At 37.2% G+C, this 23,526-nt stretch overlaps 1 protein-coding gene and 1 non-coding gene across 2 annotated transcripts in view; one reads left to right on the forward strand and one right to left on the reverse strand.

Moving 5' to 3' along the window:
* The window catches only part of ZNF804B (zinc finger protein 804B), a 712,281-nt gene that overhangs the window by 55,143 nt on the left and 633,612 nt on the right, over nucleotides 1-23,526 (forward strand). The gene's annotated exons all lie outside the window — the stretch shown is intronic.
* On the reverse strand, nucleotides 6,750-6,899 carry LOC113267319 (U12 minor spliceosomal RNA). Its single transcript, XR_003320705.1, has one exon. It is a non-coding gene; the product is annotated as a U12 minor spliceosomal RNA (small nuclear RNA).

A 23,526-nucleotide genomic window follows, 5' to 3' on the forward strand; every position in this document is an offset into this window, starting at 1 on the left:
ATGTTTATTTGGGTGCTTTTTAATTTTTTTTGTCCCCATTGCCCCCAAAGCCTTCAAGGCATTAATAAAATCTATAGTGTTGTGTGAAACACTAATTTCTGTTTTCTTTTAAGTAACCATAGAACTTAAGTGGCTATTGTTACTAAAACATAATCTTGGCACCCAAAACAAAACCTAATTTAAGAAGTTTTCTCAAGAATTAAATGAGATATTGCCAGTACCAGGTATATGAATAGTTGTTTAATCGTGGGGTTTTTTCTCAGTAATTTTTTTTTATATCGTATCTGAGTTTTCATTTCAAGATACTGGAAAATGATCTAATAAGTCTTGTAGTACTTAATGGGGGCCATTTCAGAGGACCTGACAGAGTTTTGGGGAGATATATTTGGGCTCAGAGAGGAAAATATTGCTTTTCTCCCTTTTATTATGAAAAAATTTCAAACATACAGAAGGGTCGAACGGATTGTATGGTGAACACCTATAGTCTTCACCATTACTCTACAATTAATATTTTGCTGTATTTGTTTAATCACATATCTATCCATCTGTCCCCTATCTCTATCTACCCATCATTCTATCTCAGTTTTTGAATGAAATTTCAAAGGGAGTTGTAGACATTTGTATACTTGATTCTAGACACTTCACCATGCATATAATTAATGGGTTCTATACTTGTTATGTTCCTATTTTTAAGGTACCTTTTATACACAGGGAAATGCATACATCTCAAGCATACCATTTGATGAGGTTTGACAAATACATACACAGATGTGATCCAAACTCCTATCAAGTTATTGAATATTACCATGATTCCAGAAAGTTCTGTTCTAAGTCAGAACCTACTTCTACCCCTCACATTCAGGACGTACTCATTATGGTGATGTGTTTTGCTACCGAGATCAGTTATAGTTTTTTGGTACATCTTCATATAAATGAATTCGATCTATGTATATTCTTTTGTGTCTGGCTTCCTTCACTCTACATAATGTTCCTGAAATTCATCCATGTTGTTGTATCAGCTGTTCAGTCTTTATTGCCAATACTAAAGAATTGCCTTTTGAAAGCCCCTGTAATTCTTTCTCTGCTCAAGAGTAAAGCCAACCATTTAAGAAACAAAACAAGGAAAGGGGGAAAAAAAAAGAGAGAGAGAGAGAGAGAGAGAGAAAAAATCAAGAAACTGACTCTTAATTATAGAGAACAAACTGATGGTTACCAGAGGGGAGGTGTGTGGGGGGTGGGTGAGATAGGTGATGGAGATGAAGGAGGGCACTTGCTGTGATGAGCACAGGGTGATGTATGGAGTTGTTGAATCACTATATTGTACACCTGAAACTAATATAATAACACTATATGTTAACTGGAATTAAAGCAAAAACTTGAAAAAATACATAAAAAATAAAAACCGAAAATAGGTTATAAAACAGAAAAGAGAGAGTGAAGCCAATCTAGAGCATTTTTAAACAAAGTGGGGAAAAATTGTAGGTAGATTTTTTTCACTGAGTTTTCAAATATTAGGATCTGCTGTCTGAGGGTGTTTTTCTTAGTTGTTCTTTAGACTCTAACTTCTGCTTGTCCTTTCTACAGTAGGAATTTGCTCATTAGGTAAAGAACTTGATTATTTCACGGGGTGGAAAATATTTAGCCTTTCTCACTTGTTGTTTTCTTTGCTCCCTAAATATACTGACCATGTGCAGACAGCTGTGGCAATACACAGGCTGGAGAAGAGGCGCGAAGGACATGTATGACTGTTTGCCTCTGTCCTGAAGCTGTGTGATAGTGGTGGGAGTATCGTCCCTTGATTGTAAGAATGTTTCCATTAATTCCAATGCTAAACCACCGAAGGCCTGTGAAAGGAAAGCTTGACAAAGAGTAGCCACATTTTGCAACTGACACTCACCGAGTATGGATAAATCTATGGCAGGAGTGACAAAGAGAGATAAGCAACCAATTACCTGCTATAATACCAAGGATCTGAAATTGGCTCTAGTTCAGTCCTAAAACTTCTATTAGAAATATGTGCCTATGTGAGAAAATTAAAGGAAAGTTGTTGAGATTATTAACAAATGAAATAAAATGAAAAAAAAATCTGCTTTATTGAAGCCAATGGAAGCAATATATTTGACCCAATCAAATCAATGCTGGAGTGAGATACCTACACTCGAAAGAAAATCGGGGACTGGAGAGGAGGAAGGAAATTTAAAAAGTCCTCCAAGAAGTTATCTTAACCTCTGTTAAGAATTTTTGTCAAAAATTTTTCTTTACAACTCAAAGCAAAGCCAAATCTCCATTTCCTCACAGTTACTCTTTTTGTTTCTTTGGTGTTTTTCTGTTTGTTTATTTGTTTTCTAACTTTGGTGAGTCTTCCTTTCTTCATTTTCTTTGTATTTAATTTCCGTATGCTTCACAAATTTTACTTTTGTAAAATAAGTTAACAGAAAAATGACATGTAGAAAATAAATAGTATAATTCCATAGTTCTTATGACATTAAACAGTTATAAAATTAGTCTTCCAAGTAACTATAGAACCTTAGAAAAACGTCCTCTCAGTTCCTCTCCTATCCTGTTGTGGACCTGTAGCTCGTAGTCATGGGCAGCAGGGTGGGTAGTGCTGACTTACATCAACTCTTACTGTGTTTTGAAAGTTTGTATCCCAGAAGAGAGAGATAATTTTGAACAAATTCATTCTTTTTGTTTTGTTTTGTTTTTAAGATTTTATTTATTTATCTGAGAGAGAGAGACAGAGCGAGCGAGAGAGCAGGAGGTGGGGGAAACAGAGGGAGAGGGAGAAGGAGACTCCCTGCTGAGCAGAGAGCCCAATTAGGGGCTCGATCCCAGGACCCTGGGATCACGACCTGAGCCGAACGCAGATGGTTAACCAACTGAGCCACCCAGGTACCCCCAAATTCATTCTTTAGAATGACATTTACTCTACCATTTTCAACTCCTAAATAGTTTACTGGTCATTGGTAGCTTCTCTATCATAAATCAGTAACATGCTTAATTTTATAGTCAGGATAAATTTACAGTTAATATTTTATGACAAGCTCATATTTTCAATAAAGCAAAGTTCTTAGTACAGAATTATAATCTGAAAAATGGTTGCGCTTTATGCTAGAAATATAAAAATTACCATAATCAATGAATTATTTTAAAGAGACATTCTCTTACATATATGGTTATTTTGATTTTCCTAAATATGTCATCTATTAGGAAAAGCTAAATGGAGGATATGTCATCTCCCTTCTGCTCCCCTCCTTGCCCTCGTATCTGTTGCTCAACTCAATAGATATTGTCTCGTTCCTCTTTTTTTGGGTTTCAACTGCCATAGGTACACCATGCCTTTCATGAAATATCAAAGCAGTAACGGCCTTCATAATATTTTCACTACTACCTGACAGAAATAAATCTCTTTATTGTTCTTAAAAGACACTTACCAGAAAGATAAAGTGCAAATACTTCCAAAGCAATGTTCACTTATCTCTAAATCTGCAAAGACTTATCTTCACAGCAGACATGTTAAAATAGACAGGAACTCCATCACTTCAAAAAAAGCCAAATTAGAAATTTAGCTTTGGAGTTCAGAGCTTAGTGCATTCACCCCCACCAGATTTATTTGCAGAGCCCAATAAAGTTTTATAACTTTCCTTTCTAACAAAGTTGTTTCAAAAATAGTGTTATCTTTTTACATCTTGAATGTATGATTTATTGTATTTAACTGGCTATGTAATGAGATCTGGCATGAAGATTGATTAGCATATTACTAGGTCAATCAGTATCATAAAAGGTTAAAGAGTGAAAAACTGAAAACCTGAACTCTCAATTAAAAGAGTTGAACAGTGAAGTGGTGGAGGGAACAGCTGCTGTGTTTATTATGTTTTGTCAGTCTATGTTTATGTTAGTGTTGGATGACATCATAAACATTTCATAAATAATGCAACCCCAGCTTATTTCTTCTTGAAATATAATAAACAGTGGTCTTTTCCAGTCACTGCATCTCTATGTGTTTAATGGTCCTTGCTGGGGGTAGTATTGTTTTTAGCAGAAGCTCATTAAATTGCAGACATTTCTAGAATTGGATGTAGTTGCAAAGAAAAACCCTTGGAGCAGAGATAACCAGCAAAAAAGAAAAGTAGCAGAGAAAATGACTAGAAACAAGAGCACGACCAGCCAAAAGTCAGTATATACCATAATCTTTGTGGCCTCAAGGAACATTGTGGTTGAAATAGGCTGATGTAGAGCCAGAGATTGGCTTATTATTTAGTTTATTGTCTGTCTCTCCTCACTGGAGTGTAAAAGTCCGTGGACATGAATTTTTTTTTTTATCCCCCCACCCCAAGTCTCCAGTGTTTGGCACTAGTACTTGTTCGGTAAATATTTGTTGAATGAGTGAATGAATGCCTTGTTTTTTCTGAATGGGTGGGTGGGGGGGGGCCACCCTTTCTATATGAGGGACTACTTTGACCACCATGAAATACTAGAAAGGGACTTGGCTCTGGTAGCTTTTTACATTATATTCTCTCTCCAAACCAAAGGAGCTTAAACATTCTTAGTTAATGTAGGAAATATCTTTTCAGTCAAGAGGGATTACCAGGAAGGACTCAAGTAACCAATGGATCCACTGGAGTCTATCTGTATCTGAGGGGGAGATGTTTAGGTGAATAACACTCCCGTGTTATTTGTTTGTCTCTTTGTTTTGTTTTCATTTTTTTCTGTAAACAAATCCACACCTCACTTTAGCAAGATAAAAAACGAATAGCGAGAACACACTGACGTGTTCTTCTTCAGAGCATGTGAAGACTAGGGCGTACTGGGGTGCAGCAAGGTTAGTTGGCCTCCCCCAGTGGCCTAGACCAAGCGGACAATGTGTGAGGATTTGGAGGTACAGCAAAAGCCCTTGAGAACAGGAACATTGATACCAGGCAGGGCTTTGGGGTTTCACACAGGATTTTTGACCTTCTGATATCCTTCAGTCACAGAAGTTAGTAAAGGGAAGCTGTTAGGATCAGAGGAGTAAAAAACAAGTCTTGTTCTAGATATCCACTGGATACACTATATTGACCAGCAATTTGATGATAGTTCCCTAATTGTTCTCAACTTTATTTATTTTTGCTTCAATTCCCAACCCTCATTAAATCTCCATCAGTAATGTCATTGTGTTTGGAGTATAACCTGATAATTAGATGGGAGATTCTTTAACATGAGATTTAACGATCTTAGATCCTAAGGTCTAAGATCTTAGATCTTCTCATCTGCCCAGACCCCGAATAACAGAACAAAGGGACACATAAAAACTAAAAATAATCTAACCTTCTAGTTTCTGAATGAGATGGAAGATACAATGGACTCTGTCTGTGAATAAGTGACCATATTTAATGGTTGACAGGTTGGAAAATAAGCACAAAGTTAACATGATTTCTTTAGTGGGATTTCAGATTTAAAATATGAACACTTCGTTGGGTAGAAATGTGGATGCTGTGACTCTACCATGAACTTAGATATTTTTTTCTGTTTAATTACTTCATGTTTAATATCAAGTATGTTAGTCTGAGTATCTGTAAATTCTCTATTTATCTATGTCTATAGGCAAATTTCAAATCATTTCCAGAACACACATGCCACTCCTTCCCCACATAAAAAATAAACAGGCTCAATCAAGTTAACCAAATTTAATTCATACAGTAAATTCCTGTTGTTCAATAAGGTGGGGCATGGTTATAGATCTTAATCCAGATTCATCCTGGATTATAGGTAAAGTAAAAAAGAGCTCCTTTAAAATACTCAGTCTCTCCACCCAAAAATAATGAATGTTTTTATTTACTCAATTCTGTTACACATCTGATTTAGTGTTTATAGTTTTCTTTTTTAAAAAGATTTATTAAACACTACATCTGAAGCTAATGATGTACTATATGTTGGCTAATTGAATTTAAATTAAAAAAAAATAAAGGTTTATTTACTTGAGAGAGCGAGGAAGAAAGTGTGCATGAGGTGGGGAGGGGCAGAGAGCGAGAGTGAGAGAGAGAGAACCCTCATGCCGACTCCCTGGTGAGTGTGGAGCCCTATTGAGGGCTCAATTCCAGGCCCCTGAGATCATGACCTGAGCCGAAATCAAGAGTTGGATGCTTAACTGACTGAACCACTCAGGCGCCCCTATAGTTTTCTTCATAAGGGTCTATATTTTGTTTTTCCCTTTTAAGTGATTGATGTCCTTGTCATTGCAGTTTTCTTTGTTTTTGTATAAGGGAAACATTGAGTTTTTGCATATATGCCCAGTTGCTTTGTGGATATCTCCCTTGAATTCAAATTATTTTTAATATATTCTCTTGGGATTTTATAAGAATAATGATATTATGTGCCCCAAATAATACATTTGACTAATTTCTAATGCTAAGTAACTTTCCCTTGCCTCATGGTTTTTGAGTTGTGGGCATGTGAGTCAGCCATGGCTAAGTGTGTGTTCTTGCCTAAATCTTGTGAAAACAAAGCAAAGGGAAAGGCCAGGGAGAGAGATCATTTGCTGAGATTGCAGAAGACTGGAGGGCCCAGTGGTATAATGATGAATGATAACATTGAGGGTCTCCCCAACAGATCATTCCTATGAAATAATCTTGGATTCCTTCCCTCCCTCCTTCCCTCTCTCCCTTCCTTGGATTAACCCTGTTTATTACTTTGTAGGAAACAAGCACCTTCTCAGTCTTGCTTATTAACTTGCTTTTTAACTAGTCTACTCTTCCAGTGTTAAAGGGGGATGGGCAGATCATGACTCCCAGGCATCCTACCAAGTAGGTGGATCACCTTAGGGGCAACCCGTATGCACTCACAAATTCATCTCACATTAGCAGTGAGGATTTGGGTGGTACCCCAAATTGTTATTTTCCTTACTCATAAGTTTAAGGCATGGATTTCTTCCTTTCTTAATTTCCTTCCACATAGAATTCTCTGGCTTTCCAGTTGATTCTGTGAACTCTCTACTATTCCTCCAGTTAGATCCTTTTCTGTGTGAATTAATCAAATTTACAGTTTCATTGAAAATAAAGATTGAAAAAGAGTCCTGACTGGGGGTGGAGAGTGGAGTAAAGGCTGGAGATGCAACAATGCCAGAATTCAGAAAACAGTGATTAGATCTGGGGCAGCACAGGTATCTGGATTTGCTCAGTAGTAGGGAATAGATTAGAACGACCAAAGAAGATTAGAGACGGCTTTAGGTTAAGAATCTTAGACTAACAAAATAGCCTATGGGCCTTATGAGCATATGAGGACTTTTCATAAAAGTGTGAGTTGAAAACATTAGTTTTAACAGACTATGAAAATGGAACTTTTCTTACCATAATTTCAGTGGAAATTGACAATACCTTAATAGGGGTTGAAAACGTACTTTGGGTCCTGCAGGACTATGCAGAGAATGCTAGCAGATTGGAAATCTATTGCTTTTAGTGTTGTGGATGCTCACTTCCATCTTTTAAATGTGTGGGGGTCAACAGACCAGAGTGAGTTTCTCTGGACGGGGTGCCTGTAGGTCTATCTATCGTCCTTGCAGGGGGCGCTATGGACCATGTCCTGATAACTGCAGTCAGCAGTCCTAAGAGAGACACTTTAGAACACCTATAAAAGTGCTCCCCAAATAAGGGGTGCCTGGGCTCAGTCAGTTAAGTGTGGGACTCTTGATTTAGGTTCAGGTCATGATTTCAGGGTTGTGAGAGCGAGCCCTGAGTCAGGCTCCATGCTGGGCATAGAGCCTGCTGAAGATTCTTTCTCTCTCTCCCTCTGTCCCTCTCTGCTTGTGTGCTCTCTCTCTTCGAAAAGAAAAGTGCTCCCCAAATGAGAAATGAATGGAAATGAAACAGTGTGTGTGCACCATCACATCCAGAAGGAGGAATGCCTTTAGTTAATCACCCGTCACAACTCTGTTTATCTCTCATTACCTTTTTTCCGGGTCCTGGCTCTTGAGGTGTCCATTATAGCAGCCAAAAGTGGAGGAGAAAGTGAAGAGGAATAGAGGAGAAGCCCCCACCCTCCGTTGCAGGCTTAAATCTGTTACAGACCGTATCAGGGGTGGGAAGGTGGGAGAAGGGAGAGGAAAATTTTTAAATTGTTTTGGAGCAGATTGAGACTGTTTGTGACCAAAAGGGCCTAGAAAATTTTCTGATCTGCCGGTGACTTGTGGCAGATGCAGGGAGAGAATTAGTGCATGAGCATGTTTGAATGTAGAAGAAAGAATAATGCTGTTTTCTACTTGCACCCTATTGAGTCCAGCTCACTGAATACAGCATTTATTGTTGTGCAAAGGGGAAAGCTTCATATGAGGAGACATGGGGAATCAAATCAGATGGGATGTAATAACAGCTAGCTAGCCATGAGCTTCTAAAACCTTAAAGCTGATGATGATGACAGAAAGAAATGGACAGATGTGAGAGAGATTTAAAAGACACATTTTCTTCTTCTTCTTCCTTTTTTCTTTTTTTTTTTTTGGATGATGGCTAATTGAATTGAACAAGAAGATAGAAGATTAAAAGATTAGTTTGAGGTTTTAAGCCTGGAATAATGGTGGCACTATTTACAGAAACAGAGTAATCAAAAAGGTTTCCATTATTGGGAAAATAAGAAATAAAGGGGGGGGGGGAGAATGTGTTTTGGAAAGTGAAACTGAATAATGAGAAGGGAACTATTCAGAGGTCTTTGGAAATCAGAACAAAGGAAGAACAGGTAGGTCTTCATAGAAGGGAGTGAAAGGGGAAATAGTTTATCACACAACTTGTATCATCTCTAACACTACCTAAGAATGCTGAATAATGATAATACTAGTAATAAATTATATCATTGATGCTTGGGGGAATAATAATTGACTTACTGAGGGCTTACTGTGTGCCAGACACTATGGAAATGCTTTAAATGCCCTTATAATAGCATTCTTAGGTTTATGGCAGTATTTACTTCAAGAAAAGGAATAGAAGACTTATTGCTAAAGTCATTTATTATCAGTTAGGCATCCTGGTACCAATGATATCCTGAAAGAATGATCACATATGGAAATGGCCAGTTTCCCAAAGAAATAAACACACAAGGCTATGACTGCTCACGTATAAAATTTTATATTTTATGATTAATACAACGTTATACAACGCTGGCTAGCATTTTCTACCTGGATGCTCTATTTGCTTTTGTCAAATGTTGTGTTGTTTGAAATTTGGAAATTTTTTCTTTCATTTATTACTTTTAAAAATGCATATTGTGATTTTGGTTCCCATATTCTGATTTATTGTTTTCTCTTAAACTCATGTTCCTATTTCCTTTTTTTAAATATAAATTTTGTATTTTAGAAATGTTTTGTGTTTTTAAAAAAGAAAAGTTCTGAGGTCTTTGTTCTGGTTCACAGAGATCTTAACTTATTTTCAAGCTAGCTATGTGCTTTTGGTTTCCTTTTTAATATTTTATCAATTACTATTCTGTTTCAAGTCTATGGGTTTTCAAAGCATGAATTTCTGGTGCCTTGTTGACTGCAAGTTTTTTTGTCGTATCTACAGTGAAGTAACTAAGCAGAGTTTCAACTTTTTTTTCACAACTCAGCTATTTGTGTTTGAAAATTAATTATTGTATCATGTTATTGTACAGTGATAATCCAAAGACATTTTTTTTTTTTTTTTGTCTGCTAGGTTATTTCCCTCCACATTCAATGGCCTCAGGTCAGTTTCACTAAATACTGCTTGTTTTACCTCCTATGTAATTCTCAAATGTATGCTCCTTTCTCCATATCTACTGTTTCTGCCTCATTCACTGCATTACAAAAGATTCCTCATTTGTCTTCCTACTTTCAGCTCTGCCTCCAAAAATATATGCACATGCTGTTGCAGATCTGACGATGTTACTCCCCGTCATCCCCAGGTGCAGTTCCAGGTCCTTAACCGGGCCCGCAAGCCTCACACGGTTGGATCAGGTCCCATTTCTAATCTTACCCTTTGCCCTCCCAAATTGTCTGTTAGTTCTCCATATGCCTCATGCCCTTCCTCCTACCTGTAATTCTGGCCGCTCTTTCCTTTTCCTGCCAGGCCTTTAGAATCCATCTCAGGTATTCTCATTAAACTCTAGCTTGGAAGAAGAGCTCTGCTGGTCCTATGCTCCATTGAACCTTGTGAATTATTTTTGTTAAATCATTTTGTGCTAGAATGGAATTGGTCTCTTTACTATAATATCTTTCCACTTATGCTCTACTCCAGGATAAGAATCTTGTCTTACTCATTTTTAAATAAACTTTTAATTTTGAAATAATGTTAGATTTACAGAAAAGTTGCAGATAGCAGAGAGAATCCCTGTACAGCCCCCATCCATTATTGCTTCCTTAATGGTCTCACCTTCCATTACTGTGGTATATTTGTCAGATCTAAGAAACCAACATTGATGTATTACTGTGAACTAAACTTCAAACTTTATTCAGATTTTAGCAGTTTTCCCATGAATTTCCTTCTGTTCCGGAATCCAACCCAGGATACCACATTGCATTTAGTTCTCTTGTCTCCTTAGTCTCTGCTGAGCTGGGACAAGTTATCAGTTTTCCTTGTTTTTCTTATTCAGTTTTGTAACCCAACAGCTAAATGAACTAAACGGACATAACTTAGAAATTAGGCAAGAAATTAATCCAGTTTTGATACTCCTTCTGCTCGCTGAAGTTCCTATTTTCCCAGCTTGATGTTCTAACTGTTGCTGAAACTTTGTTGCTTTGCAGTGCACGGTTATCTGGCCCCCAGTGCCAGCTAGCTTTCACTTGGACTTCATGCTAGCTACTTCTGGCTCGTAGGCCTTTTACATTTCTCTTGGATCCATAGAAATTTTCCAGATGGCTAAGATGAAAAGGTTCCAGACATATGGTTAAAGGTTACAGAACTAAGGAGCTTAAAACAGTTCATATTCACTGACTGCTCAACCTAACACCATCAAGGATTCTGGTGAGATTCCAAAATTTCTTTGACGCTCTGGCATTGTGAATGCAGTAGGACTTCACCTGCACAAGACCAGAGGAGGTCAGACCCTCCTTAGCGTTTTGTACGATCATCTCCTTTCAGCCACAGAAGGGCATAGCAGGGCTCAGGAGCACCCATTATATGAGACAAACCTCTCTTTGGAGTCAAGCCCAGTCTAGGGACTGCTGCCTTGGTTGGATCAAGCAGCCCTGAGAATGTGCCACTGTGGTGGGGCAATAATTCACTCCTAGATCTGAAGGAACAGTATAAAGTGGGCAAGAGGAAGAATTCTGGAAATATCTTGGGTGTAGTTTTCTAGCTTTAGGCTCAGATTATTCACTCATCTGAAGACTGTCCTTGAGCTTCATGAATGATAAACTCATCCTAACAGACACGGTTTTAGACAAAGAATCTTTAGTTTGGGTGCTTAACTTTTATTCCCTTGAAGTGTTCAGTGATACATAAGCCTGCCCTAAAAGCAACGAGTGAAAAAATTACTTGGTCTAACTGGATACAGAAAGTAATATTCAAAATTTACTAACAATATCCCAATAGACTTTTCACATTATCCCCTTATAACCCTTTGACAAAAATACAATTTAGATAAATCACAGCTTTGGAGGTACCTGCAGCTGAGAAATACAATAACGAAGATTATAAGGTTTTTCATGAATGTCATCCCCAAAGAGTTACAGCCAAATTATTTAGAACCTATGGGGGGAAATAAAAGTCAGAGTGCATTTATATGTAATTTTATTTGTCCTGAGGCCAACCTGACTATGAGAAACAAAGGTTGATGTAGGGCACAAAGCTTTCGCTCAAGATAGATGTTGGACTTTTGGACTATACCTGTCAACACAGTAATTGGTACATGCATGATACCCTAAAAATTATATGTCTAATTATATAGGACACAAATTAAAAGCCAAACCTGGAAACCTTGGGCATTAACACCAGGCCAGTAAGTCACTTCTGGCTCTGAAAGGCAATCGTTTAATTGTTCATATTGCTAAATGTATTGGCAGTCCCTATCTGCCAGCATCTGTGTGTGGAACTCCCTATATCTTGGTGACTAGTCAAGAGGCTTGCGCAGAGTTAGAAGGTAATCAAAAGATACTTGTTGGTTGAATACATGATAGTGAAGCTAATTAATATGATGAAGTTTATGCAGGATTCCTCTGCTTTTCTGGACTCCGAGAATTATCTTAAACTTGAGACTGAACCTGAAGGAGAAAAACAGTTATGCTTCATAAAACTACAATGGACTTTTGGGGCCAAATAGTTTTCAGCTTTTGTTTTTAGACTAGAGAAATGCCATTATAGGTGAGCCAACGGTACTGAATCATTCATTCTTCTCCATTCCCACACAATTTATCCAACCCAGTCTCTTATTAACTCTTGTAGGACTACTGCAGATTACCTCCTCGCGAAGGTCTTAGCGTCAGCCTTTCTTTTGTCTTAGAGAATGTTGCTTCATAGTCACCCTTTCAAAGTGCAACTCAGATCACTTTAGAGCTGCGTGAGGAACATTTTTAACAGCTTTATTGATGTGGAATTGATAACACACTAAACCTATTTGAAGTATGAGATTTGATGAGTTTTGACATATGTATGCATCTGTAAATTCTTCACTAGAATGTGGATAATGAACATAACCACTACCTCCCTAACCCTTTGACAAAGTGGTCCCCTATGTGCCCCCTGAATCACTTCTTCTAGCCCTTCTTACCCCACTGCACACCACCCCAATTCCCAGGCAAACACTGCTCTGCTTCCTGTCACTATAGATTAATTTGCATTTCATAGAGTTTTATATAAATGGAATTATACAGTATATAGTCTTTTTTTTTTCTCTGACTTCACTCACCATAATTTTATCAAGATTCATCCAGGAGTCTATTCCTTTTTATTGCTGAGTCGTATTCCATTCTATGAATATACCTCAGTTTTGTTTATCCATTTTCCTATTGATGGACATTTGGGGTGTTTTGAGTTTTGACTTAATAAATCTCTGAATGAGATGCAAGTCTTTGTATGAACATCTTTTTTCGTTTCTCTTAGGTGGAATACAAGGACTGAAATAGCTAGGTCATGTGGTGTGTATATATTTAACTATTTGAGAAATTACCCAACTGTTTTCAAAAGTGTTTGTGACATTTTACATTCTGACCAGCAACATGTGAGAGTTCAGGTTATTACTTCTCAAGTTACTTTACAGCCTCACCAACACTTTGTAGAGTGGGAATTTTTAATTTAAGAAATTCTAGTAAGTGTATATTGGTGTTTCATTGCCTTGATGACTAATGCTATATATATCTTTGGTGTACTTTCTATTTAAACCTGTATTTTTTTTTTTTTGGTAGATTGTCTATTCAAACCTTTTCCCTACTTTTTTTTTATATTTTCAGAATTCTTTATATATTCAGGATACAAATTTTTTATTAGATTGGCAAATATTTCCTCTCAGCTGGCAGCTTGTCTATTAATCCCCTTAATAGTGTCTTTTTTTAAAATAATAATATTTTTTATTATGTTAGTCACCATACAGTACATCCCCAGTTTTTGATGTAAAGTTCCATGATTCATTACTTGCGTATAACACCCAGTGCACCATGCAATACGTGCCCTTCTTAATACCCATCACCAGCCTATCCCATCCCCCCCCACCCCGCAAAGCCCTCAGTTTGTTTCCCAGAGTCCACAGTCTCTCATGGTTCATTCCCCCTTCTGTTTACCACCCCTTTTTTCTTCCCTTTCTTTTCCTACCGATCTTCCTACTTCTTATGTTCCATAAATGAGTGAGACCATATGATAATTGTCTTTCTCTGCTTGACTTACTTCACTTAGCATTATCTCTTCCAGTCCCGTCCATGTTGCAGCAAATGTTGAAAAAGAACAGTGTCTTTGAAAGAGTAGAAGTACATAATTTTGATAGAATTCAGTAATCAATTTTTTGTTTTATGAATCATGGTTTGGTGTTATATTTAAGAAATATTTTCTTAATTCTTGGTCACAAAGATTTTCTCTTATGTTTTCGTCTTGAAGTTTTGTAGTTTAATTTTTTATTGTGGTAAAAAAAAGCATAAGATCTCTTGAATTTTTAAATGTCCAGTACAGTATTGTTAACTATGAGCACAATGTTGTATAGCTAGCGTCTAGAAGTTTTCCATCTTGCATGACTAAAAATCAATACTTTTTTTTAACAACACCTTGTTTCTCCCCTCTTCAGCCTCTGACAACCATCATTCTACTGTTTCCATGAGTTTGACTCTTATAGATAACTTGTATAAGTGGAATCATGCAGTATTTGTCCTTCATTTACTGATTTATTTCACTCACTATAATGTCCTGAAGGTTTTTTCATGTTGAAGCATATGATAGAGTTTCCTTCTTTTTTTACAGCTTGATAATATTCCGTTGTATGTGTACACCACATGTTATTATCCACTCATCCATTAATGGATATTTAGGTCATTTACATTTCGGCTATTGTGAATGCTTCACTGAACCGGGGCGGGGGGGATATCTCTTCAAACTCCTAGTTTCAATTCTTTTGGATATCTATCCAGATGTGGGATTGCTGGATAATGGGGTAGTTCTATTTTTAAGTTTTGGAGGAAACTCCATACTGTTTTCCAGAGTGGCTGCACCATTTCACGTTCCCAAAAATAGTGCGACATGTTTCCATTTCTCCCCATCCTTACCAACACTCGGTATTTTCTGCTTTTGGGGGGTATTGGCTGTCATAACAGGTGTGAGGTAATATTTCATTGTGGTTTTGAATTGTATTTCCCTAGGGAGGTTTTCTTAATTTTTTTTCCAGATTATTTGTTAGAGTAGAGAAATACAACTAATGTTTGTATATTGATTCTGTGACTTAGTGTTGAATTTATTAGTTTAAATCCTTTTTAAATTATAAGAGTACAAATAGAATCTAGAGGAAACATTTTTTCCTTGCTCTGAGCCTTGAGAAAAACATAAAATATGAGTATTCGTGTTGAGATATTGAATAATATAATGGGTAGTGTCTTTAGTAGCAGTTTTATCAGAACTACAGAGAATTTCTTCATAGAGCCCTTTATTATATCAGCCCTCAATAAAAGCTGAGGACATAATGCTAAATCATAGTGCTGTGAAGACACTTCTACGATTGATTGATTTCTAATTATGGCACGAATCTGAGGAAAACAGGATAGTGCGACTTCCATGTGTCAAGACTGATAGGCTTATTTCAGAAGTGCACACCGCAGGGAAAGAAAAAACAGAAAAAAATGCCTTTAAATATATTAAGTTGTGAGATTATAGCCATAGATTAAAAATAAGTGCCTTCCTCATTTTCTGTCACATAAGACTAAATATAATTGCTATATTAACCTATAATAAGAAACTATAGTAACTTATAATAAGAAACATTTGATTGACTTAACATGGATTTATGAGGAATTTTATGTGGAAATTCATCTCAGTTAAAGGAGAAGCTCCTAATATTAAAAATTTTAATTATAACCACAAGGAAGCGAAACTCTTTAAGCTACTTTCCATTTAGTAAACTCTGGTAACTTAAGTCGTGAAACTCGTTGTTCTTCTTTATATAGTTTTAAAAGGAGACCTGATTAGGAATCTTTATATAGAGCACTTTAGACAAAACTTCTTAAAGGAAATATAAACAGAAAAGTAAACAGGAAGGTAAACTATCACTGCAATAAGAAAACAAATGTGTGTAAATGTGTTAATAAGAATAAAACAGGCTTCTACAACTCTCAGGAGAGACATGGGGACATATAGATAGTCTCCTTCTTTTTTAAATAAATGAAGAGGAGAATGGAATGTAGGATAATCAAAATGGCTGGAGCACAGCTCTTTAAAAATAGGTTTTCAATTTGCACGACCGAAGGAATAACATTATTTTCTCTAAAGGCTCACGAGGAAACACAAGTAATGAAGCAGCAGGCAAAACAAAATAGAAAATGTGAATGAACAGAATGGCTTGTGTTTGGGGTCCTAAAATCAACTAGCTTCATTTAATAAATTATTATTGGGAAAACAGAACTTGAAATCAACAGTATTATTTGAAAAAATGGTCCATTTCAAACTAAAAACCCAAATATTTACATAGCAGATTTTCCCTAATTCTGTATTACTGACCCAGTAATAATAAAATAAATCCAAATAAATAATAAACTAAATATGAAAGAGGGAAGGACTGCTGATGCATTTTAGGGGAAAATATAAAACGATAATGATTAGTGATGATTATTCATCCCAGTTTTAAGCATGACTCATAATCATGATCGTATGTGATTGCATGCTCATATGTGGCCTGCAGTCTACAATATTTACTACCTGGCCCTTATGGAAAAGATTTTCTCACTCTTAGACTGACAGATAGCATTTGAATTATCTTCCCATTAGTTGTTCCATCTGCAAGAGCAATGGAATAAAAACCATTAGAAGGAGTGATTGTAAAGCACTTGACAATATTGGAGTCCAATATACATTTGTCATGACAGTGAGCAGCTTAGTTGTAGGAAAATTCCTTCTCAACTGGTTGGTTGCCGCAGGAGTGTAGATTCTTCTTGTTTTATAGTTTGAGTTCCAAAGTTCAATGTAGAGTAATAGTATTTTATTCTCTCCTTTTCCAGTGATCTCAAAAGCATTTTCAAGCGTTAACTAAACCTCATGGCAAATATTATCTCCATTTTACAAATGCAAAAATTAAAGCAGTGAGAATTTAAATGACTTCTTTAGGGTCATGTGGTAAAATGATCAAGGAATGGGGAATAAAACTATTCTCATGAGTCAGTACATTATCCCTTTGATTATTCTCCAGCTCCAGCATACAGTTAAAATGCTTTTAGAATTGTTTCCATTTATTCTTTTGCCTTTGGGGATAAGAATAAGAAGGATACTTAGGAAGTTGTGACTTATTTTAGCCATTACAATCAATCAAATAAATCTACAAAAGAAAACTTGACCAACATCTCATTCACATTCTTGTTCATCCCTAGAATGTGAAAGTCAGGTTAGGAGAAGATTTCAGAGGAAACTGAAATCATTTGAAATGGAACAAAGAAGAAATTTAACAGGACTTAAAATGTGTTAAAACTATTCTTTCATTCCTTTCTGAAATGTCAGGACCCCAGTTGAAGCCAAGATAATATCAATGTATATTGAGTTGTTAGGCAAAGAGAGATGGATTCATAATTTTCATTTCATTCTGCAAGAGTAGAGTGAGGCCACCAAATTACTAAAATGAGAGAAGGATGAGTCTGAAGGATTATGACTCTTTTTGAGACAGAAGCACATTATCTCTCAATATGTGAAATTCTCCTCCTTTGTCAAAGCACAGTTCGAATGCTAAGCTCTCTATGGGTGCCTGGGTGGCTCAGTTGGTTAAGAACCCGACTCTTGGTTTGGGCTCCAGTTGTGATCTCAGGGTCATGATCTCACGGTCGTGAAACTGAGCTCCACGTAGGGTTCTGTGCTAACCACAGAGTCTGCTTGAGATTCTCTCCCCTTCTCCTTCTGCCCCTCCTCCCCACAAGTGCGGTGCACACACTCAAATAAATAAATCTTAAAAAAACACAAAAAAAACAAAAAAACAAAGGCTAAGCTCTCCATGAATTTTTTTCCCCCTGCTTTGGAAGGCTTATTACTTCCTCTATGCTCTCAGAATTCTGTTGGACCTAAATCACGGCGGTTTTCAGAGTGTGGTCCCTAGACCAGCAACAACAGCATCACCTGGAAGTTTGTTAGAAATGCAAATTCTCACACCCCTCCCAGAGCTTTTGAATCAGAAACTCGGGGTGGGGTTCAAGAATCTACTTGTTAACAAGTTCACCAGGTGATTCAGATGCCCACTAAAGTTTGAGAACCATGGCTCTCAGTACCTGTATTTTATTTGCAGTTTGTTGTAAGTTGCAGTGATTCTGCCGAGGGCTTTCCAATACTGCAGGTATGTCTATTCTTCTCCTTCTCCTTCTCCTTTTCTTTCTTCTTTTTTTAATTCCTTGTACTGCTAAGACCACAGAGTTCAGAGTATTTTACAGTCATTGAATGTTTGCTGTTAAATGGGTGTCATGTGTAAATTTGTCCTGTGTGTTAGTATATCAAGGTAATTGTGTTTGTAAAATATATACCGTTTGATAATTTTCCTGGGACAATAGTATAGTACTTGAGAAAACAGTATTATGTAGTTTTTCTAGATCAAATGAACCCTAAAAAAGTCATGCAGGTTTTTGATGTCTGGTTTGCCTTGTACCTTTCTCAGAGAAGGTTTCTTAATGATTCTGCTGTGCGTTCTTATCCTCTTGGCAAAAGTGTAATGATTGAGTGCAAGCTTTGAGGCCAGATTGATAGGAATTGTATCCCAGCAGTTCCACTTTTTCTCTGGGTTTGTTCTCATTTCTTCACCTTTTTATACCTGAGTTTCTATCTGAAAGATAGGGAATAATGCTTATTTTGTTAAGTTGGTATGAGGTTTAAGAAGAAAGATTGTCACATGCCAAGCAATCAGTAAATGTTGGCTGCTATTAAATTATTAGCTTTATTATAAACTTGAAGAAAGAACAAATAGTCTTCCACTGTGAATAATCTTAGCATGCTCAACTGATTATTCTAAAAGTACCACAGAATTGCTCTGCTATGAAATAATATATTTCTACGCTAGGAAAAAAAACCATCCGGACAACCATTTATTCTCTAAATCGTTCACTGATGAAATTACTTTATTCTAAAGAATTTAGTTGTTACAGGGGTGCCTGGGTAGCGCAGTCGTTAAGCGTCTGCCTTCGGCTTAGGGCGTGATCCTGGCATTGTGGGATTGACCCCCATATCAGGCTCCTCCGCTGGAAGCCTGCTTCTTTCTCTCCCACTCCCCCTGCTTGTGTTCCCTCTCTGGCTGGCTGTCTCTCTGTCAAATAAATAAATAAAAATCTTAAAAAAAAAAGAATTTAGTTGTTACAGAGACTCTTAAAAAGGGACAACATGCTGTCCAAGAGACGATGGTAGACTTGAAATCGAAAAGCCCGGTTTAGAGTCCTCGTTCAGTTCTATTGATGGTTAGGATTTGAGTTCCAGTGATAAATCAAGGTGTAAGTTACTTAGCAAATCTGAACTTCAATTTTCCACCTCTGTAAAACAAAAGTGGTAATATTTGTAAATTAATTTCAAATAATTAATTAAGAAGGCTGTTAAAAGAGATGAATGGTGAACAGAAAAGTGCTTTGTGAAATGTAGAGTGCTACCTAAATACCAGGTGTGTTTGTTGCTGTTGCTGTGATAATTATTATAAAATTGAACTGCTCTGCTACCCGGTATTTGCTACTGTGTTCTCTTGAGTTGTGTGGACATGGTTTATCGTTGGAAGTACCAAATTGAGTAGTATGCTTGATAATGTAGTCACATCCCCTAAGAACTAGGTTCAGAACTTTGAAACATTTCACATGGGCTAATAAAATGCTATTAGACACAAATGACTTCTGCTCTGGCAAATGACCCTGCTTGGATTTAAATTGGTGTCCCTGAGGTTTGTAGCATTGCATGGTATCATCCAGGGTCATCAGATGCTCTGCATTTGAAGAGAAAATGTATTTTCTAGCTTACAGTCACCATGGCCCTAGTTAATCAGCTTCCTGGTGCTTCGTTTTATGATTCTAGGCTGTGCAGTAGTTCTGTGGTAAAACTACATGCTCACAGGGCTTTTGATTTTATTTGAAATTTTCATGCTTTTGCCTGAGTTTTCGATTTCTTTTTATGTATGAATGGCACCACAAACTTGCTACTTTTAGAATCAACCAAAAAATTCCCCAGGATCTCTGATTTGGCTGTTTTCCTCTCCCCCCGTTTAATGAACAACCACTACCAAGTCCTTCCCTTTGCTTACTCTGGAGGTTACATGAATAGAACTGTAAGATGCATGCGTGAAGTTTGGAGATGCTCTTGCTTTTCTGATGGAAAAGATATAATGAATGTATCTCTACCTCTCGGTACCTACTGGATGCTTGATGTGATACATACCTCAAGGGAAGGTTCTCTAGAAAGACGGGCAGAAACAAGTGCGTGCTTGGCCTTCAGAGTAGGAGACCTTGGTGAGGAAAGAATGATCTAGATATTGAGAAGCCAGCTGAGGGGTGAAGTAAATTTCAAAACCCTAAAGGAATGAAGTATCCTGACCTAGATACTAAAGAATAAAGAGAACATAGGCTGTGCCCACAGGGATAATATAGTAAGTGAAATACAGAAAAGGATGAGAGGAAAATGAACATAGTATTAATAGAAGCATGCAGTATAGTGCATTTCTCCTGTTTGTTTTTCTGTATTTTTCAAATTTTACATGGTGAACATGCACTATTTTTGTCAACAGGAAAAGTAAATTGTTCATGCGCTGTGGGAAATCCAAGGAAATAGGGGAACTTCTTAAAGGATTCTTTTCTTCATCATCCCTGTATCTCCAGAGGCTAGAATAGTACCTGGAACATTGTAGGGATTCAACAAATATTTGCTAAATGGTTGAATTAATTAATCTTAAAAACCACTGCAGAACAGTATGTATCATAGGACCATGATTATGTTAAAAAGAAAAAAATATAACTAAATTGTTAACATTTCTACAAGTATGAAGTCATCGGACGATATGGCCACGTGATTGATAGAACTTGAATTACATTGTACAAAAAGATTGCTTTGGATACTGTGCAGAAGTGACCTTTGGGAACAAAAGCAGAAAAGCTTGACCAGTTAGAAAGTTATTCTAGATGAAAATGATGATAAATTGAACTTAAGTAGTAGGTAAGGAGCAGCTGCTGTTAGACTATATTTTGCATAACTATACAATTCTTGCTAGCAAATTGGACTTAGGCTTTGAGGAAAAGAAGATTGTAAAGAATGATCCCAGGTTTTTTAGTGTGAACCACAGGAACAATGACAGTACCATCTTCTGAGAAGAAGAAATAGTAGTGAGGAGGCTGTCTGGGGGAAAGTGGAGAATACATAATTCTCTTTTGGTTATAATACTTGCGAATTGCCCATTGTATATAAAGGATGCTTAGTTAATACAGTTAATACGACTCTTATTTATTTAGACAAATAAATAGGGGAGAAATCAGAGCTGGAGACAGAAATTGTGTAATTGTGTTTTGTATTGTCATTGAATAGATACACTGAAACCATGGGACTGGGTAATAAAGAGATGGAGAAAGAGAAAACGATGGTGGTAGATGAGAGGTCAAATGCAGAAGCAAAGTCCTGGAATGAAAGAGGAAGGATGGGCGAGCATCTAGGGCAGGTGAAGTATATACAAGTTTAGCGACAGTAAGTTTTATTAGAATCAGAGAGAAAGGAGAGCATTTACATACACTTGCAGAGAGGCCAACAGGCACATTTGGTGATGGAAAGATGGTCTTTAAGAGGGAGGAGGGAATGGGGAGGGAATACTGGCAATTTGAAGAATGAGATCTGAAATAACATCTTGGTTTGTGGGAGAACCAAATTACTGGAGATATGTTGAGGGTTTCCTTGAGATTTGTGCTTAAAAATATTAGGAGAAATCTGTCAGCTGGGTTGAGCCCTTCATATTAGCAATTCTCTGATGCCCAGGGGCAGGCATGGGTTAGGCAGACAGGTGGATGTAAGCAGGGCTAACGTGATGTCAAGTGGGTGTGACAGAGAACAAGAGAGTGGAGGGGACATGAAAAGGAGTGATTAGCAATTACAGTGAACATTCTACTTTCTTGTGTAATGTGAAAATGTTTCATGTCAATCAATATTCTTACATCGCACAACTTATAATATATCCAGAGTATCCCATCAATGCATAATCATTTTTTGATGTGTGTTGAAATCAGTGATGTCTCTTTTTCCTAGTTAAATGCGTCCCACCTGCAAACATATAAAATATGCTATGAAGAATTGAGGGTTGCTTTTTCTGTGCTTATTTCAAATTTCTTGGACTGTATTACTAGGTATCAAGAGACTTTTCTTTACAGTTTGACCAATGATTTTAGAAATTTGTCCTTACTTTGTTCTTGAACAGGAAGGTACCCCTTCCTTTTCTTGGGGCCAGAATTTGGCCCTGCAAAAATTCTAGAAGGTGTGCTCTGAGAGGGAACACATGGAGAAAAATGCTGTTCGTATCTTGGTAAGGAAGACCAGTGCCCCATTGGACTCGCCAGTGTTCCCTTTGCTTTGCGGCTGGTAGGTGGCCTGGCCTCCCAGCCTTCCCTTTTCAGCTGTAATGAATGCTCTGACGCAGCTGCCACAGGAAAGCACATTTTACTAGAGGAAATCTAATCCTTAACAATAGATGAGAAGATTCACGTCCCTGGCAATTGACGATAGGATAATGTGTGGCTGACTTCATAACATGGTTGCAGTCAGGCAAAATGTGCCAACTGTTCTGAAACGAAATGTCTTAAACCAACTACAGAAATAGATTTTGAACACCACAATGTGAGGAGAAACAAGAAGCCAAGGACGAAAAGTGGCAGAATCATTAGAAAGCTGCACATTTGAGCTTTCATTAGACTTGGCTGATGATGGAGATATGCTTGATGTTAGCTGGATGAACTGTTTAAGGACTGTTCAAGTTGACTCAATTTTATTTAAGTGCCTCTCCCCCCCTCCTTTACCAGCATCACATTGTAAATAAGGATTCTGACATTTTAGAAATGACTTTTTCCTTTATAGCCAGACTCTAAATCCTCTTAGTGTTGGTCTGAAGCTTTGGAAGGTACACTAACTCTTCCAGGCCACTAAGCAAACATTTAATTAATTAGCATTGTTGAGGTGGAGCAAAACAGCCATAAATATGTGTTGACTGAAAGGAGGTAGGGCTGTCAGGTTTTAGGACCCTGTAAAATGGCCAGAGATGCAGACAACTCAAACTTGTATAACATTCGTCCTGGACAACCAAGATGGTTCTCTCAGGACAAGTCAGTCTTCTGTTTGCCTAATGCTGACGCATGATATTTCATGCCCTGAAGTAGGAGGAAAATCCTTCTGCGTAAAGAAGGCAATAAACAGCCAAGGAACTAGGGAGGTCTCCTTAATCTCCCTCTGGCGGCCCCCAGGAAAGTGAATTGTAAAATCCTGTGTGGAAGACACACTGTTTTGAATAAGACAGGGCCCAAATGTTCTTAATTCACTCCTAGGGAGCACTCAATCCAGCTGACTGTAACATAAGGAACTTAATAAAGTAAAAGCAAGTTATCTAGTCAAACCTCCTGCTGCTTTTTTATACTATCAAAATGAAAATAGGCTTAATTTGGTGTTAATGTAATTGAATTTATTGCAGGATCCAAGCATGCTTTATGTTTTCCCCCCTTGGATATTCCATTGCCACTGATCATACAGATGAGAAGGGGGGTGGAATGGCTCACTAGTTGAATGCAGATTATCTCCTTCTTGACACTGAGGTATCCTTCACCGAACTTCACAGTTGGAAATGTATAAAATGGCCATTTCAAATGGAAATATGGCTAACCTGAGTTATATATTTTTTATTTACTAAGAGAGTTTACTGGATACTTTTATATGTGACTTGTTATAAGTCCAATATAAGGAGTTGTTTATCCGT

This window comes from Ursus arctos, unplaced genomic scaffold, assembly GCF_023065955.2.
Source record: "Ursus arctos isolate Adak ecotype North America unplaced genomic scaffold, UrsArc2.0 scaffold_3, whole genome shotgun sequence".
Lineage (NCBI taxonomy): Eukaryota > Metazoa > Chordata > Mammalia > Carnivora > Ursidae > Ursus > Ursus arctos.